The following is a 19,691-nucleotide window of genomic DNA, read 5'->3' as shown; positions in this document are numbered from 1 at the left end:
TTTCGAGTTACTACCTTAGAGCAAAACATGAGGTCACACGTTTCAAAAGAAACACCACAACTCCACAATTACAAACTGTTTAGAAATATGTATAATTCATGAGTCACAAATTACCATAATCCATGCAACAATAAATATAGCACCCACGAGGACAACAATAAATCTAGTTTTCTTCCCTTTTTTCATTTTAACTCTGATTTAATTGTGAACGCTTGTATCATTAAATTTTTCCACAGACATGTCAATATTATTGTTGCAGTCCTATTAGATTAGGAATGTGATTTTGTAAATCCTAGTGTATCTTGTGATATCCTTGAAGTTTCCCTTTAGTAGTTAATATCCTATTAGAGTTGAAATCATAAAAGGGTAAGGAATTAACCTTCCATACTACTATAAATAAAGGCACAATGGGGTGGAATAGAACACACCTCACAATTAAAAATCTCTCTCTTCTCTCTTTATGCCGCACCCTCTCTCTCTCTTTCTGGCCTCCATAATTGTTCAATAAATTATGCCTACAACACATTATCAGCACACTTTTGACGCTGCGCTAAAGAAAGTTTGATCTTCAATCAGGGGAGTATTACGTTTTAATCATTCTTTTTTATGACTAATTTATTATTTTATTGAATTGATCCACATGCTATTGATTCAATTTAACATTTCATTGTTGTACGTGATACAACACATTGGAGATGCAATTCCAGCTTTCCAAGAATGATCTTCTACAAATTCAAAGGCTTTTGTTGTTTTCATGCATTAAGCAATTTTTGCTATGAGGAATTTGTGAGTTAATGAATCAAAATAAAATAGAAGCAATTTTGGTTTTTTTTTTTCCAAACCCTAGCCAAATAAAAAAAAGGGAACCAAGCAGCCCTTCTAGGCTTGTTGTGCGCTAGAACCAAGCCTACTCGCATGGGCCTTCATTCTTTGCTGGGCTTCAAGCCCTGATTCCCTTTGGGTTATGAAAACCCTAAAACTAAAACTTTAAAAGAAAAAAAAAAAGTAAAAAAGTGCTGGAGCCACGGCTTGAAGTTGTGTTTGCGCCAAGCCAAGCCAAGTCGTTTAGTTTTTTAGTCGAGTCCAAAACCCAAACACAGAAGCATACGACGTCGTTTTTGGCATCGTCTTCTTCGTCACACTCAACGCCAACTCGCCTGCAGTCGAGCTCCGATGACCTACGTCGACTGGAAGTTATCCCCAATCTCGAAACCCCGAGATTAAATTTGAAAATCAACTATGTTTTAGAGATTCTCGAAGAATCTCACTAGTTTTTTTACCACCACCGATGTCGAGAAAGTACTCCATCGTGAATGGTATTGCTCTGCTTCGGTAGAGGCCTACCGAACAGACCCCTTCAACTTCGGCTAGAGCCTACTGAACCCAATTCTGGGTCTACCTTTCTCACAATCCAATTTCAGTTTGTTTTTACAACATATGGTAGAAGCAGGGCCTGCCAAGGCGTGGCATCACGCCCGAAGCGTGATCCTTGGCACCTAAGACCTAAAACTTTAAGAATAAGGGATATTGTTCTTGAACCTCAACCCTGCATAATCGATTTCCATCTCGATGGAATAGATCATAGGATATGCACCTGTTTGTGCCCCTACCAATGTCATTGAGGAGTATCATTCTTGTAGTTAATATGTGAGACTAATTTTGCTCCACCGAACACCGATGGAAAAGCAAAATTTTGACATGGATAGCCTTGTTGGCCGAATCCCCTTAGTAAACCATTTACTTTATGAACATTTCTTTATGTTCTTGGATTCATGTTTGGTGTTTCTTTTAGTTATGGATAATCTTATTGATATTGTCCTCGAATATGAGTTAATTGAATCATGTATCTTGTATACATGTGACCAAATTCAATTAAACACGTGAATAGGTAGGAATGTGGGAAAGTTAGTTGTATGGATGAATGCGATACTACGCACACTAACTTTATACCTAAATCACATCCCTAGCAATGACTTCAGGTCTATCCAACCTGATTAAGAGCATTGTCACTCTCCTTGTTGTATGAATGGTACTACATTAACATTTAAGAGACCTTATATTCTCACCATTCTGGGTTTTTAAAGATATTCGAGATGACAATGATCATAAATGAAACCACTGAAGAAAATAGAGTTGCATATCTTTGCACCACGTCCAAAAATGAACTTGAAGCTTTGTTTTGGGGCCAATAGGCTGCATCCCAACTGGGAACACGCCCACATGTGGCCGGCCTGGAGCCAGGTGATTCGAGCAATTTACTTGCTTTGGCATGACCATTTGGGACACTTAGGTCAAACAATGATGTTACAACGCATCTCTTTATCCGAAGTAAGGATTTTCTGCCTACAAGCACACTTTGCCAAGCCTGCTCGTTGATTGATTTTCTAAATCATTCCTAGCAAAGATACGAAATAACCTTATTTTCACAGTGGATTCAAGGGAATATATGTGGATTAATCCAAACAAAATGCGGACCATACAAATACTTATGGTTTTGGTTGATGAATCGACAAACTGGTCACATGTTTGTCCACACACATTGTTGCTAAACCTCCTAGCCGATTTTAAGGGTTCACTACCCAACTTATCCCATAAGGTCTGAGAAACTGGATAATGCCGGAGAGTTTATATCGACAGTTTCTTATTAAGTATTGCATATCTTTTGGGTTTATAATTGAACATCAAATTCCCATGTTCACCCCAAATGGCCTCGCTTTGTGATCATAAAGCGGAATTTAAATTATCGCCCGAACTTTGGTGAATGTACCAAATTTTTGGTTTCTGCCTAGGTCTATGCAATCTTGTATGTAGTTATGTTGGTCTGCCTTGAGGCCCATTGCCACCCAACCATTTCGACGTTACAGTTGGTTGCTAGGTACGAACCTGACGTTTTTGTATTTACGCATTTGGGTGTGCATTCCATGTGCCAAGTTGCGCTGTTGCAACGTACCAATATGGGTTCTCAAGGAAGGATGTGAATCTTTGTCGATCATGATTCTCCTTCACACAAGCTCTCCAAGAACCCTTGCAAGGGATCTCTTTACCGGTCATTTGCGGAGTCACTTCAATGAGACAGTCTTCCCATCGTTAGAGGGAGATAAGAAAGTCAACTTGCATGTAGAATAGCACGCGTGGACGTTGCCCACTATGTCTCATCTCGATCCTCGTACCACATAAGTGTGATAAGCAAGTGCGATGTATTCTAACTTTCAGAATGTTGCTCCAGACGCATTCCTCTAATCTAGCTAAAGTGACAAGATCATATACCAGCTGCAAACATGCCTGCGAAGATAGATGTACTTAATGGACATCGAGTCAACATCCCCAAAAGGTGTGTCGTCCTTGTTGGACAATTTAGATGCCACTGTTGGATGGTCTGGTACACCGGCGGATAGCCAATCAATCTATCTTAGCCTAGAGCATGACATATCTCTTGCTTCGTAGGATTCACTTCCCTAGAAGAGGAGGACAAGGCACAATAATGAATTCATACTTGATTGTTGTCTCAAATCATTTTCATCTAATGAGATTAATCCAGATTACTCTCGAGACTTGAAGTTCTTTGTCCAGTTTACTAGTTTGGATGAGAAAATGGAATTGAAATGAGATTACCATTGATGATGTTTTCACTTATATGGTAGTTACCGACATAAATGAAAAGCGACGATATTGAACCTTGTTCCGTTGATTAAGTGACAACGTAAAACCGATTGCATAACCAAAATTACAAACCAGGTCAAATTCCTTACTAAAGTGTGTTTTGGATACATTGCCCAAGGTAACCCTGTTGTGTTACATGTGGGAAAGTAAGCGTAATGGGATGAATGAAACAGTGCGATATGATGCATACCTTACAGCGCAAGGTTTCTCTTAAAAGTCCTATAATTGATAACAGCATTATGAAATGTGGTTAGTGTTTTCTCCATGGCGATATAGATACAAAGATTTACATATAATTCCCGAAGAATTACATGGACTGGTTCAAATAGCTCTAAACCATGGAACATCCTCTCAACTCGTTTGAGGCGTTAACTTACGGATTGAAGCAATCTGATGGATGTGGTATACTCGTCTAAGTGATTATTTGCTTAGTCAGGGATACGAATGAATGCCCTTGCATGTTAAACTATGAAGTCTTATTCTGAATTGCTAGAGTTACAATTTATGTTAGTGACATACATCTCACTAAGACTCTAGAAAAGCTTGAGAAAACTGCCCCACATCTAAAGATGGAATTTGAGATGAAGGATCTTAGGAAAACGTTGAAGCATTGTTCTGATGGTACTTTGGTCGACCAGTCAAACTACACCCCGAAGGTGTTACCTTTGAGTATACATGTGATCGTCCATACGTTATATGCAAATGAGACCCTTGAAGAGGTTATGGAATTTGAAATTCCATATCTAAGTTCAACATTGTGCTTCGTTGTACTTAGCTCATTACATTAGACAGGACATATCCTTCGTTATTGATCTATTGGTAAAGATGCAACACCACACCTACACACAACCACTGAATTGGCATTAAAGACGTACCATGAAGGTACTACGAATTTGGACAAATACCAATGCATCTTGAACGGATCCAATCCCCCTGATCCTAGAAATGATGTTTGCCCTGTTTATTATGCTGACGCTGGTTACTTATCAAACCCACACAAGGCAAAGTCCCCAAATGGTTATGTCTTTACCGATAAGGGATATCGCAATATCTTGGAGGTCCGCGATACGACCTTAGTTGCAAAATCTTCAAATCGTTCCAAGACTCACCTCACTTCACTATGCAACACCTGAGACATGGTTAGGACTTCTTATTGAGCATATTTGAAGTACTTGTTGTTTTCATCCATCGTTAAGTCCCAATGACAACCCATGAAGACTATGACACGTGTATGAACCCGACCAAGACATGATACATCAACGAAGTCAACACCAAGACATATTACGTCTACATCACATCAGAAAAGCATCAGGAGATTGAAGTCATGTAAGCCAATCCTAACAACCTTGCCGACCTCTACACAAAGTTACTGCCGAAGTCATCCTTCTAGAACCTTGTTCGAGGAATTGGTATGCCTAACTATTCATATACAATGCTTGTAGTTCTCATTAGGAAGTTTTGTCAAACTCAAGGGGAGTATCTAGAAATATACTCACTTGATCTTAATGTACTCTTTTTCCCTACACTTAGGAGCATTTTTCCCACTGGATTTTTGCTATCTAACTAGGTTTTAACAAAGCACCCATCCTGGGCTAGTCATACCCTTGTGAGCTCTTCTACTTGCGTCTAGAAGATGTATAGTTTTGAGCTCTCCTTATTTATGGGTTTTTCTCCCACCTTGGGTTTCACCAAAGGAAGGTTTTGTGAGATTGACCTTTTTATGCATTCTTCCATTAATTTAAGACTCGCATTCGCTCCTTATGCCGACGACTTCATCAACTGTACTTACTTGATCGCTGAAGACCTGATACGCCATTTACTTGAGTATTTACACCCTCAAGGGGGAGTGTTGCAATCCTATTAGATTAGGAATGTGATTGTGTAAATCCTAGTGTATCTAGGGATATCTTTGAATATTCCCTTTAGTAGTTAATATCTTATTAGAGTTGTAATCCTAAAAAGGTAAGGAATTAACTTTCCCTATTACTATAAATAAAGGCATAATGGGGCGGAATAGAACACACCTCACAATTACACATCTCTCTCTTCTCTCTCTATGCTGCACCCTCTCTCTCTTTCTAGCCTCCATAATTGTTCAATACATTATACCTACAACAATTATCAAGTTATCCATATACATACCAATTTTTTAAATCATATTGTTATAGAAACTAAAACTTTTTTTTTTTTTTTTTATTTCACTTGGAAGTGAAACGGTCTATTCAGTATCAAAAACACTTGTTTACAATGTAGAAGCATCTATTTGGTTGCTTGCCAACTATCAAACTGCTTCTTTGTAAAAGTATTATGAGGTAAAAGCTTTTTCTAGTGCTTGAACTGATTTCCTTGTTTTCTCAAATTTGTGATTCCTTTGTTTTTAAAAATTTATTTGGTTTAGGGATGCGATCATTCCAAGTCACATGCACTAAATTCCATCAGAACTATGAAGTTAAGCGTGTTTGAGAAAGTGTAATACTAAGACGCACGACCTCTTAAGAAGTCTTCGTGTAGCATCCCCCTCCTTTATAGTTTAAGGGATGATGGTGCTCCACTGACCGCCATATGGTGAATGATATTTAGATCTTGTCTATGTTCATTTGATGACTCACGTGTTTGTCATGCTCATCACCAATATGACAACATAGAGACTAACTAAATTGGCTTTAGAGCAAGTCCAGCATGGTTAAACGCCAACGGGGTTGCTCCAACAACCCAAATTGCCAGCCTAAATAACTCCAACCCATTCAAGCTATTGGGTTGAGAGGGAGCCTGAGGGAGAGCTCAGGGGAAAATCCAAGGCCCAAGCACCTGAGGAGGGAGATGATGTAAGGCTAACGTCGGCATGACGTTAGCCATGTTATAAAAAAATTTACATCAGGCGCGTGCAACACAAGAGCACGTGGGGGTGCGTCACTAATAAGATTTGCAGGCAATGGGGCCCACGCTAGACAGTTTGATTTCCAATGGTAAAAAAAAAATTCAAAACTCCCCCAATAGCTAAATGACGTGGCATGATCTGAGCCCTTTAAATCCAGATCAACAGTCTAAGTTTTTTGGCTTTAAAATTTTAAAAAAAAAAAAGAAAAAAATATCTGATATGTTACCGTTATGCCACGTGTCACAATCTAGAGGGTTGGATTTCAAATTTTGTGTAATCCAACAGTACAAATTAATTAAGTTAATTAAAAAAATTTAAAAATATAAAAAAAAAATAATAAATCAGAAAAAAAAAAATTTTAAATTAATTATTTTATTTTTCTATAAATACCTTATCATTATCTTCCACCTTACACCACACTTTCATATTTTCTCAAATACTTTCAACCACATTCCAATCTTTCTCTCAAAGTTTCTATATACTTTTGTTTCCAAAAAAAAGGCCACTGATGCAGGTACGAATTGGACACTTATTGAAGATGTTGCATTGTGTTCTAACTGGGTCTCGGAACGAATGCTTGAATGCTCTGAGGTGAAGGAAAATGAAGCAAAGGCAAAAATACTCATAATCCGACTACAGGTAATGAGATGCAGTTGCAAGAAATGTGGAGCAATATTCATTCTCTTTTTCTTGAGAAAATCGATGCCAAAAGAACGGAACAATCATTCTCAAGTCATTGGAGAATACTTAGCCAATCGTTTACTCATTGGAGAAATGACCTAGCACAATCTAATACTAATATTCAAAGTAAGGGAAATTACACAGATCAGGTAGCAATATATTATTTATTTGTTTGTACTATACCCAAATTTACATTAGCTACTTTGATTATAATTTTTTTCTTTTCCCACATTTTGTAGACACTTCAAGCACAAGCTTGGTACAATGCCAACAACAAAAACAAACCATTCAACTGGTACGAATGTTGGAATATTGTCAAAGATTGTCCCACATTCAGAGTTGTGTATGTCGGTCCAGAAGTTGTCATGAATAGAACCCCTCTACACTCTATGCTAGACCACAACTCGCATGTTCATGAAAGCTCTATAGAACAAGTGCCGAAAGCGACCCCTAAGCAAGTGTCAGGGTCGATCCGTTATCCACTCAGGCTTCAAGGTAAGAAGGCTTCAAAGAGAAGAGGGAGTTATCCCAAGAATGATTATGCAAAATATATGGAAGAACTTGCTTGCCAAGGTGAATTGACTTTAGTGTGGAAAATGGCTAAATTTAAGGGTGATAAGGCTAGAGATGAGGCAAAAGTTGCAACTGCTGAGAGATTATTTCAAGCTAATGGGAGAGAAAGATAGCTACTTAGGCAAGAAAGGAAGATGCTTAAAGAATAAAGAAGGGCTCAACAAGATCGTGACATTATGAACACGCATGTAGATGAAATGTCTTCGAATTCTAAATATTTTTGGAATTCAGAGAAAGCAAATGTGGTGTGAAAAAGACATGCCAGAGACGAGGGAACAAGTAGATATGGTCCTAGCACCACAAATTGGTTAGGTGATGATTTTCCATTCACAAGGGACTATGTAATTTGTTGTATAATCGGAGCCCATAATTTTCCAATCACTTTGGGTTGTAATTTTGTATTTATTTAATTTGGTACTTTATGTAATTTTTGTATTTATTGAATTTAGTACTTTATGTAATTTCATATTTATTTAATTTAGTACTTTATTTAAACTAAGAATATCTTTATTTTATTTGGTACTTTATTTAAACTAAAGAGAATCTTTATTCAAACAACATAAACACACCAAATAAAAAAAAAACACTAAACTTAAAAAACACACCAAATAAAAAAAACACAGTAAATGAACTTAAAAAACACACCAAACAAACTAAGAGCATTCTTCTTCCACCACAAGCTTGTTTTTAAGTTTCTTGAGCTTGTTTCAACGACCACAAGTGTTCTACCAAGTCACTTTGCCTGGCTTTGTGATAGTATGAGGATTGGAGTGAAGTATATCATTGAATGAGCCTTTCATTGTAATGTCCATTTCTTTCTAAGGGCTCATGTTGCACAGGTTCTTCAGTGGTGACATAAGCACAATATATCTGTGTTTTGGAATTGTTCATTATGTCTGGCTCAAATTCATCAATGTGATCATAATCATACCTGGAAGCGTATCATGCCTTAGCACCCTCCATCTTTTCCACAAATGATTCAAAAGGATATTTGTGGATTGATTCAACCACCATGCGGACCATTTAGATATTTTATAGTATTGGTCGATGCTTCTACATGTTGGTCACATGTGGAGCTGTTATCCACAAGTTGTCTTCTCCACACTGGTGGCTTAAATTAACAAGCTCAGGGCTCACCACCTTGATTATCTGATCAAATCCATTTTATTGGATAAGTTGGAGAATTTACATTGAAAACTTTCGATGGATATTGCATGTCAGTTGGGTTTTGAAGTTGAACATCCAATACCCCATGTTCATACCCAGAACGACCCAGCATAAGCATTCATTAAACGCCTTCAAATGATTATGTGATCGATTGGTTATACGTACCAAATTCTGAATCTCTGTTTGGGGCCATGCAATATCAGAAGCAACCATGTTGGTCCACCTGAGGCCCATCACAACCCAACCTCATAAAGTACATGTCAATTGGTTACCAGATACGAACTTGACATATCACATCTATGCATCTTTGGTTGTGCGGTCGATATGCCATTTGCACTGCCCTTACATACAAAAGAAAAAAAGGGTCCTCCAGGAAGGATGGAAATCTATGTCGGTTATGATTCTTCTTTCATTACTTAGAACCTTTGACAGGCGATCTCTTTACCACTTGTTTTGCGGATTGTCACTTTTATGAAACAATCTTCCCACCGTTAAGGGAAGATAAGAACGTCAGCGTTCTTAAAGAAAGACGCAAATTATTGTGGACGTCCCCACTATGTCTCATCTCGATCCCAATCTAGATTGTCAAAGTATAACCAGACACTTCTTTTGATTTAGCAAAAGTGACAAGATCACATATACCAACTACAATGTGCTTGCAAAGATGTGTACCAAATGTACGACGGACCTTCGTCCCGAAAGCAAAAAGCACCACTATTGTGGCTGACCCTCATACATTGGTGGCTAGCCAATCAATCTATCCTACACCAAAAGCATGGCAGATTACTCAGTTCGAAGGATTCACCTCCTTAAAAGTGATGGAATGTGGCATGAACGAATCAGCCCCTCGATCGCTGTCTCAATCCAAATTACTCTCGATACCTGAATTTCTTGGTCCAGTATACTAGTTTAGATGAGATATGGAATTGGAATGAGATTATTATAGATGATGTTTCATTTATATGGTTACTACGTAGAACTAATTGGTCAACTAGAAGAATCAATCTATGACGAATGAGATGAATAAAATAGTGTGATATGACGCCTTGTGGCACAAAGTTTCTCTTCTGAGATATGATTGATTGCGGCATTAAAAATGTTGTTGTAGTATCTCTAGGATCTTGATACGAAACCTATATGGAGTTTCCAAAGGACTTACATGTACTAATTCAAATAGTTCTAGACCACAAGAACACTTCTCGGTTCTAATGAGGCCTTCACTTTGCAGATGCAGAACTATCCGGGCGAATGCGGTATATCCGTCTAAGTGAATATTTGATCAATTAAGGATATATGCCCCTGCCTATACAAAATCCAAAATGGCTACAGTTGAGAAAACTAACTTACACCTAAAGTCGAAATTTAAGATGAATGATCTTGGGAAAACTCGACATTACCTCGACCTGAAGTTTCGAGCTAGTTATGATGGTATTATGGTCCACTAGTTGAACTAGACCAAGAAGGTGTTACATCCGAGTATATCCTGATCGTATGTACGCTAGATGCAAATGAGACCTTTACGGAGGATATGGAGCATAAGGTTCCATATTAGAATGTGAGGCAACTATATCTAAACACAATTGGCATTTTTTGTACTTAGCTTAATGCACTAGATTAGACATCTTATGTGTTGATAATCTTTTGGCATAAAGCAACACTGCACTTACACACCACCACCAAATTTGGTGTTAAAGACAATTTTTCATTACTATGGATTTGGGCTTATTTATCCCTATGCATCTCAGAATAGATCACACCCCCTTGATCTTCGGAATGATGCCTACCTTGTGGGATTCACTAAATCAGACTATTTATCTTACCGCACAAGGTACGTTCCCAAATGGTTATGTCTTTATCATTGAGGAACACCGCAATATCTTAGAGGTCCCTGATATAGACCTTTAGTTGTGAAACCTTTGAATCATTCCAAGACTCATTGTATCTCATCACGTGAAAGATATGGATGAGAACTCTTGTTGAGCATAATCAAACTCCCTGCAATTTTTATCCATCGTTGAGTCCCAATAACGATACATGAAGACAATGCCATATTATCGACCAGATCATGATACATCCAACAAGTCAACTCCAAGCATATTATGTCTACATCAGCATGAGTATCAGAAGATTGAAGTCAAGTAGTCCAATCCCAGACAACCTTGCCGATCTCTACACGGAGTCACTGCTGAAGTCTACCTTTCAAAAGTTTGTTCGAGAAATTGGTATAGATAACTTTCTAACTTGCAATGCTTATAGTTTCATTTAGAAGTTCTGTCAAATTCAAGGGGAGTATCCAAAAGTATACTCACTTAAACTTAATGTACTTTTTTTCCTACACTTAGGAGCATTTTTCCCACTAGGTTTTTGCTACCTGACTAGGTTTTGATGAGGCACCTATCCTAGGTTGGTCATACCCTTGTGTACGTTCTACTTGTGTCCTGAAGACGTATAGTTTTGACTTAATGAAACTTCTCACTTTTCTCCTTCAACTATGGGCTTTTGTCCCACCTTGGGTTTCCATAATGAGGTTTTGTGAGTTTTACCACCCATGCATTCTTCCGTTTGTTTTGAGACTAGCATTCACTACTTGTGCCGACTAGACGATTAGACTTCATCAACTACTTCTACATTTCAATGAAGATCTGATGCGCCATCTACTTAAGTATTTGCACACTCAAGAGGGAGTGTTATGACATATGTTCTAATACATATTGTGATTGTGTAAATCCTAAGTAGAGATAGATTAGGAATCCTTTGGGATCTAAAAGATCTTTCGTAATAGACTTTATATTACTTGGAGAGCAAGCTTATCTCCTCCTTATTACTATAAATAAAGGCAGAAGGACTAGAGAATTAACACACAATTCCTCAAGCCTATTCTCCACTCTCTTTCTCTCCATGCCGCACCCGTCAGTTAAAAATAGGCCATAACATAAAGAAGCACTTATCATATTCTTCTCCTTAAAGCTATTTAAATTTATTATATTTAATTTTAAACACTTCAATAGTATACATTCCCAAATGCTCCAATGATTTTTTTTTTTTTTAACCAACGATAGAGTTAGTGAGTTAAATTGTTAATTGTTAAGGGGAGAGGTGTGATATCCCGTCCTGTAATTTATTATTTATTTGTTTTACAGTTTTGGAAAAATGATTTTAAGGGTATTTTAGTTATTTTAAATATCACTTTTGTGTTTGGAGGTGGGTTTACAATAGATGGATAGAGCTCAATCCCAAAGTTTTTAGGCAAAGACCATTCATGAATAGGAGTTGAACGAAGAAGTTACAAGCTTTGAAAAAAGGGGTATTTTTTTCTTTAGCCACTTACTATAAATAGTAAGGTTTCTTTTTAAAACCTACCAAATTTGGAAAGTTTCCAAATCTGAAAAATCAACCCATAACCCAAAGTCGCCGATCCACCAACCCATTTTCTCTTTGAATTTCCGACACAAATTTCGGCCATCTCAAACATAATTGGACGGTGCCACCTACCCAAAATTGAAGATAACACTTTCTTGTACATAACCCACCCAAGAACCATCTCAATAAACCACCAAACGTGGCGGTGCGAGGCTGCAAAATCAAATGAATTTCAGCGACCCTAGTTTTTTTTCAACGAATCCTCTAAGCGGCGATCGACGCCACCACCAGGAACTTGTAGCCCATCATTCTAGAAGTAAAACCCAAGCAACCCCAACGTCGTTTGACCATCGTAGGCGGCGAATCGATGCCGCGAAGGTTACAGCACCCACAACTTTTACCAACGAAATTGGTCATCTTTCGTCCACTTTTAGGCTTTGTAGTATGTATAAAAGATGTTCCTCATGTTGAGATGTACGTGTCTGTAGAATTTGGTGAAATTTAGAGTTAGTTAGAAAATTAAAATTTCGTTCGCTAAAACAATTACATGCGACAGTGCATTAGTGGTGCGTGGGAAAAATCTAGGACATAAATTTTGGGTAGCGGACATTCTCAATGCTCTGAGCCCATATCCAAAGTCCGTTGGTTGAGATTCAATGCGATAGTTTGATAATTCAGTTTTTGAGTTAATTGTACCACCGTTTGATTTTTGTAATTAACGACAATCCAACTGTTGGATCATCATGAAATTAGAATAAGATGTTGTTGAGGCTTGATGGAACTTAATTGGTTCATCATTATGACATGTTTTTACTGGTTGACACACATCTCGAATTACGTGAAGTAGCATTGTCCCTCATTTTACGTGTCAATCTTGATAAGTTTCCTAAGTAGAGAGTTGTGGACAATATTAGGCTTTATTAGAGCATTGATGGCTCATCAGGACATGTAAAGTCTCAATGACGTGTGCATCGTTTGGCATGACAATTCAATTGTGTTGATTCTGAAAGTGCGTATGACTCCATGTGAGTGACTTTAATATTATGTGATAAGTATTTTGCCTATGAAAATCTCCATGTTGATATCTTTTGTGAATATGACATAGAATTATTAATCAGTTTAATGTTAGTCATCCATCTATTATGTGAAATGTATATATATATATATATATATATATATATGTAAGTTTGAAAGATTTGTGAACTGAGAGAGCTAGTAGAGAATCGATAGCCTAGAATACTTTTTTTTTTTTTTTTTCTGATTTCATGTGTGGAACTTAAATCTCTAGTATATGACCTTTATTTCTGATTCCATGACTGCATCTTGTATCCTGCTAATACTTTATGTATGGATGCCACTGAGTGCCTCTGGATCCTTACATTCTTTTTCATTCCATTGAGTACGTCTAGAACCATTCATCCTATGGACTCTATAAAGTAGGCTTGGAATCTTACTTCCATCTTGTGTATTAGTTCTATATGGTTCCATGAGTGCGTTTGGAAGGCGGAACGTTGTTATTTGTGCTAGTCTGTGTGGATTCAATCAAGATTTATGAGTAAGGATTACTTTATATATATGCAGAGGATTTATGAAATGTTTTCAAAATATAATTGATTGACTTTTGTTCACATATGTCGTATTATTGTCACTCACACAAGCTTTATAACTTACCCAGATTTTTGCTTTAACTTGTGCACCATTCCCATTGTGTAGGCTGTTTCTTGCAGAGTACATTTAGTGGTTACAGAAGAAGATTTCAAGGGGTATTTAGTGTGTGTGTAGTGCACTTGAGAATAGGGTTTGTTACCCTTTATTATAATTTTGTTTCCACTAAATATCTGATGTATATTATGTATAAATCTCATTATGTGTTAATGTATTGCTACTTTCTGTTGCCATGTCTTTATCCTAGGCATATCTCGAAATTGGGGCGTAACGTAAAAGATTGCTGGTGATCAAACTCGCACTAAAGTGCACAGACATAATTATTTTCTATTACTGCGGTAAAGCACCATCTAACATGCCCAATAATTTACAACAAGTTAACCATGAGTATACGTGGACCATCCCGTTATTTTAACAAGTGTTTATCGAATTATCTGATAACGACTCGATTCATTAACCTGTCGATTCGAAATTTTTTATTTTGATGTCTTTTCGTGTCGGGTTAACATGTTGTATAAAAAATAATAATTCCTTAATACAGGAAAGATCTCCATATTTAAGTGGGACTGGGCAACCTTCTATGAAAGAAAACAAAAATGGCACATGAAGTGAATACGGTTAAAGACAGCATGTTTCTTTTGCAGTTCATGGGCACAGTGGCAATATTCATATGCAGCCACACATTTCACACATTACACACATCCCAGATCACAAAAGAGATAGGATTGCGCATATAAAAGCTTCCCTTGAGGGGTATTTACTGTGATGTGGCATGTGTGTAGGTGCATGTCTCATGGACCTCATGGGCCGGTTAAATGAGCTAATTATTTGTTTAATGCATGTCATTCACTAGTTTTCAGTCTCACTCGTATTAAATGAACCACATGTTGTCTGATATTTACCATAAAAACCGGTCACGTGCATCTTAATTAGTTGCTAGATAAAAAGGGTATAATTTCACGTAAAGTTATTATTTTATTCGAATTGTAGCATACAATGACAAATCCATGATTCAAATACGGGAGGATCCCCTAAAAAAAATAAAAATATTAGACAAAAAATGAATTGAGCGACGCGAGGTGAGTGGTTGAGGGTGACGGCACGGCAACAAGTCAGGGTCGTTTATGAGATTTCAGGATCCTGTGTCAAATTTATAAAAGGTACCCATCTTAAGATAATCTTAAAATAAATAAATAATAAATAATAAAAAAACTGAATAAAGTATTGATGTTAAAAAACAATAACGAAACAAACTTTAAAACTCAAACTAATCATTGGTTTCTAAATATCATTAAATGTAAAGAAAGTTACAAAAATAATCATATTATTAAATAATCAACAATTAGTTCAATCTTAAGAAACCAAATAAACAAAACTTAAAAAAGTCTAGCATTGAAGTTTCACTTAAAGATGCTTGTTCGTGCATTCTTTGCTGCAAAATCATCAATTAAACATTCATAATCAATTTTGTCTAAAAACCACTTTCAATCAATATCAAAGCAAGTCCATTTAACCTTTCCTGCAACATGGTTGATCACAAGTATGATTTTAATAACTTTAACTTTTAAAAACTTATTTCCGCAGATGCAACAATAACAGGTACAGTAAACAAAATTTTGTACGCAATGCTTACAGTCAGGAAACAACACATCCTCTTCAAATAGTTCAATATGTCAATGGATGTCTTCATTTATTTCGGCAAACGCTCTCGTAAAAGCTTCAACTCTACAAATAATGCATCCCCCATCAACATCAAAGAACTCACCTTTCTTGAGAAAGTTTTGAAGACGATCACAACAATCTTTCAATTTATCATTGTCCATCGAATTCAACCTTTCTGAAGTGAACAAAAACCCAAATATATCATCATATGCTTGATATTCATTAACTAAATCATCCACTGAACTTTGTGGTTCTTTTTCTTTAACAAAAAACCTATCAATAGCTCCTTTTTGAGACTAAGTCAATTGTTCAACCCTTCTTTTTCTTTGACGCTTCAAGTAGCCAAATGGATATTTTCTAGTAGGTGTCATCTTTTATATCTCAAACAAGATCACAATTAAATTATAGTAAGTATGAACAATAAAACCTGATACTCCGCAATGCGTGTGCGTCTAGTATTTTTTGCGATTGCTCCCTCTTGTTGTGATGATTACTTGATTAATTTCTATGAGTTTTGCCCTGAAAAGTATAAAAGAAAAAAATTCATTATAGATGAGAAATAACTAAATTTTCAAATTCCAACTTCATATACTTAAATTTATAAATTACTTACTTTAATCGAAGTCTGCATTACTTTGATCACTTGAATTGTCTTCATAATTTGAAAATTTCTATTCAATTGGATGAAATTATGAACTAGGGTTTAGTGGTTTGTGGGGGGAAAAAGCAGTGGAGAGAAAACTCGGACGCAACGGGAGGGATGAGGCTTCAGAGAAAAAAATAGACTCTTGAGTCTCTGATTAGGCTTTAGCGTGAAAAATAAGAAAAAAGTGAGATATAGTTTTATAAAATATATAATTTCATACGGAATTGATGGGTGTGTGGGATTATAGGCATGTAGCCGGTAGCCTTGTCGACCTACTCCTATTTATATATATTATATCTATTGTGTTAATTAGATTTTTATATGATTTTTTTATATTACTACATTTAATATAAAATTATTCTGGGGGCCCCTCAAATTTTGGGGCCCTGTGCAAAGGAACCTATCGGACTCCTCCAAAGCCAGCACTGCAACAGGTTGTGGGTTTTGGGGGTTAGGGTTGGGACTTGAAGTGTACAAGTTTATAATGCGTGTACAAGTTTATAATACACGACAGCCTGTTCCCCGTATAAGTCTTTATTTACAAAGGTTGAAAGTTTTATATATTCTACATAGAGTAAAAAGAGTTCTTCCTTTTTTACCAAACAACGGAGTTATTTTCGAATTTTTCTAGGTTATTTAAAATTTTAAATAAATAAAGGGGTCTAAGACCATCTTCAATGGTTGGGCTAAAAGCTAAATTTTTTAGCCCGGAAAATTTAGCTTTTAGCCCAGAAACAACTTTTCTGCTCCAATCGTTCTAGCCTAAAATTTTAGCTCGGAATTATTAAAGAATGAATTTATGCTTTTTTTTTTGTTAAATTAATTTAAAAAAAAATATGTAGACTATCGTAAATTAATTTTATGAACATTTTAATCTAAAAAAAATAAATTCCGATAAATATTGGGTGGAGTCCACTCCAATTTCTGGGCTAAATTTTGAGAGGAATTTGGCATTAGTTTAGCATTTAGCATTTAGCCCAAAATTTCCCCTCGGGTTGGAGTGGGTTTAGGGGAAAATTTTGAGGGGTAATTTGGCTTTTAGCTCACCATTGGAGTTGGTCTAAGTGGGATTAATCCTTTTAGATTTAATAAAGTAAATGATTCTACGTGGTTTAAAGAAACCCAACATCCAAAACTCTAATTTCATTTAACATTAATAAAAGCAAATACGACGAAGTATGAGAGAAAACAGAAAGGGTTTCAAAAGTTTCCTCCTCGCCATGACACCGTTGCATGCCTCATCCATAGATAACCAAATTTCAACTGTGCTAAAACTACTCCGAGAACAAACCTTTGAACTAACGACCTACAATCAATAATTCCCAACCACTACCACAACATATGCCCAAACAATAGGTGGGTGCCCAAAAATATCCTGACAAGAGTTTCTTCCGTATTCCGGAGAGTCCCAAGGCCACCCGGGGCCCTATGTGGATCCACCTTTGGCAATATATGTGTGTGTATATATATATAGATTTTTTTTTCTTTTTTTTTTTGGCCCCGAATATATCCTCACAAACTTTTCTCTCAGAGGGTCCCAAGACCATCCGGGTCGCTATGTGAATCTATGTTTGTTAAATGTGTATTTATTTTTATTAATATGATCAAATAGTATGATATATTAATCATGTTGTCCACTCACGTGTAACACCTTAGGCCATCTCCAACTGAAAGGGGACCAAAGAGCCATGTTTAGCCCCCGTCCAGATTATAGCCATACAAGAAATTATTTTTTAATGAACAGTATCAGGCCATTTTTATATACCATCTCCAATCGAGGGAGCCAAAGGGCCATAGACCAAAACCTAGCCCGTTTGACAAAAAAACTCATATCCAACCGAAATGGGCAATTTTTTAGTCCCTTAATAATTTATTATTTTAATTGAATTAATATGGTTAATTGAATTAAATTACCATATTAAAATAAGGTTTTCGGAATGTGAGAAATGGTGTAGAAATGGTTATGGAATTGAATTAATATGGTTAATTGAATTAATTTTTTAGTCACGTGTCGAGATGTAATTGGTTATGGAATGGGGAAAAAGATGTGAAAATGGTATAGAAATGGTATAGGAAACAAAATTAGATTTTTTTTTTTTTTCAAATTTCGTCTAAAAAAATTCAAATTCCAACGGTAACCTGACGTCAACTAGCCTTTGCTAGCTTGTGTCATGTTGATATCATTGTTACCGTTGCATGGATTTGGATGCTACAATTGGGCTAGCTGGCTGGTTTTTTTTGGCCAGCCCGTTGGCCTTGTGGTTGGAATATGGCCCAATGGGGCCGACAAGCCTTTTGACCTAACCCTCGGTTGGAGACAATTTTCGTGTTAAAATGGGCTATATTTTGACCTATAACCCTTTGGCCCAGTCGGTTGGAGATGGCCTTAAATCATATATCTCATATCCTGTGTTGCGTGATTTTTCAACATTTCTCACAGTTCGGGGTTTTATCACAAATGATCCTTGAGATTGATCAAACTCATCATTTTAGTCATTTACTTTCAAAATCAATCAATGTCATCCCTAACATTCACTATCTCACATCAATTTGGTCCTTTTGTTAAAATTTCGTTAGCTATTCTAATAGTTTGTATGTGGGACCCACACATCCAATGAAATGATGACAAGTGGATTGCACAAAATAAAGGTTTTATCATAAATGGTCCCTGACATTAATCCAACTCCTCATTTTGGTCTTTGTGTTTCAAAAATCAATAAATTTGGTCCTTAACTTTCACTATTGCACATCAACTTAGTTATTCCATTAAAATCTCATCAATATTTTTCGTTTGTGTGCTGATGTGATCTCACTAATGCAATCATATGGCTCCATGTGAATTAACTATAAGGAACTATTTTTTTTAAGAGTGAGCCAACTGAAGAGTATTCCGCGCTAACATTTTTCTCGCATCCCACAACTCCAACTAGAAAAAAATTTAATCTAAATTCGATAAAATCAAATCCAAATTTAATTTAAATTTGAAGAAAATAACTAACTAGAGAGAATGAAGAGTGAGTTCAGGAAGTCAAGTACTTTAATGGTGTCATGGTGTCTTCCTTTTCTTTTTGAGCTTACCCTGATGAAGACGATGATGACTTTTTTCTTTTTTCTTTTAGTTTTGGTTTTTAGTTTCTTATTTTACTTTTAGTTTTAAATCTTTAAAAAATAGTTTCTTATAGTTAATCCACGTGGAGCCTTATGATTGGATTAGTGGGACAAAAAAATATTGACGACATTTTAACGGAAGGATTAAATTGACGTGTGATATTGAAAGTTAGGGACCAAATTTGTCGATTTTTGAAACTCAGGGACCAAAATGAGGAGTTGGGTCAATGTCGGGGATCATTGGCGATAAAAACTCTTATTTTGTGCAATCCACATGTCACCATTTCATTA

This window comes from Pyrus communis, chromosome 1 (genome assembly GCF_963583255.1).
Source record: "Pyrus communis chromosome 1, drPyrComm1.1, whole genome shotgun sequence".
NCBI lineage: Eukaryota > Viridiplantae > Streptophyta > Magnoliopsida > Rosales > Rosaceae > Pyrus > Pyrus communis.
Note: the sequence above shows the minus strand (reverse complement) of the source record.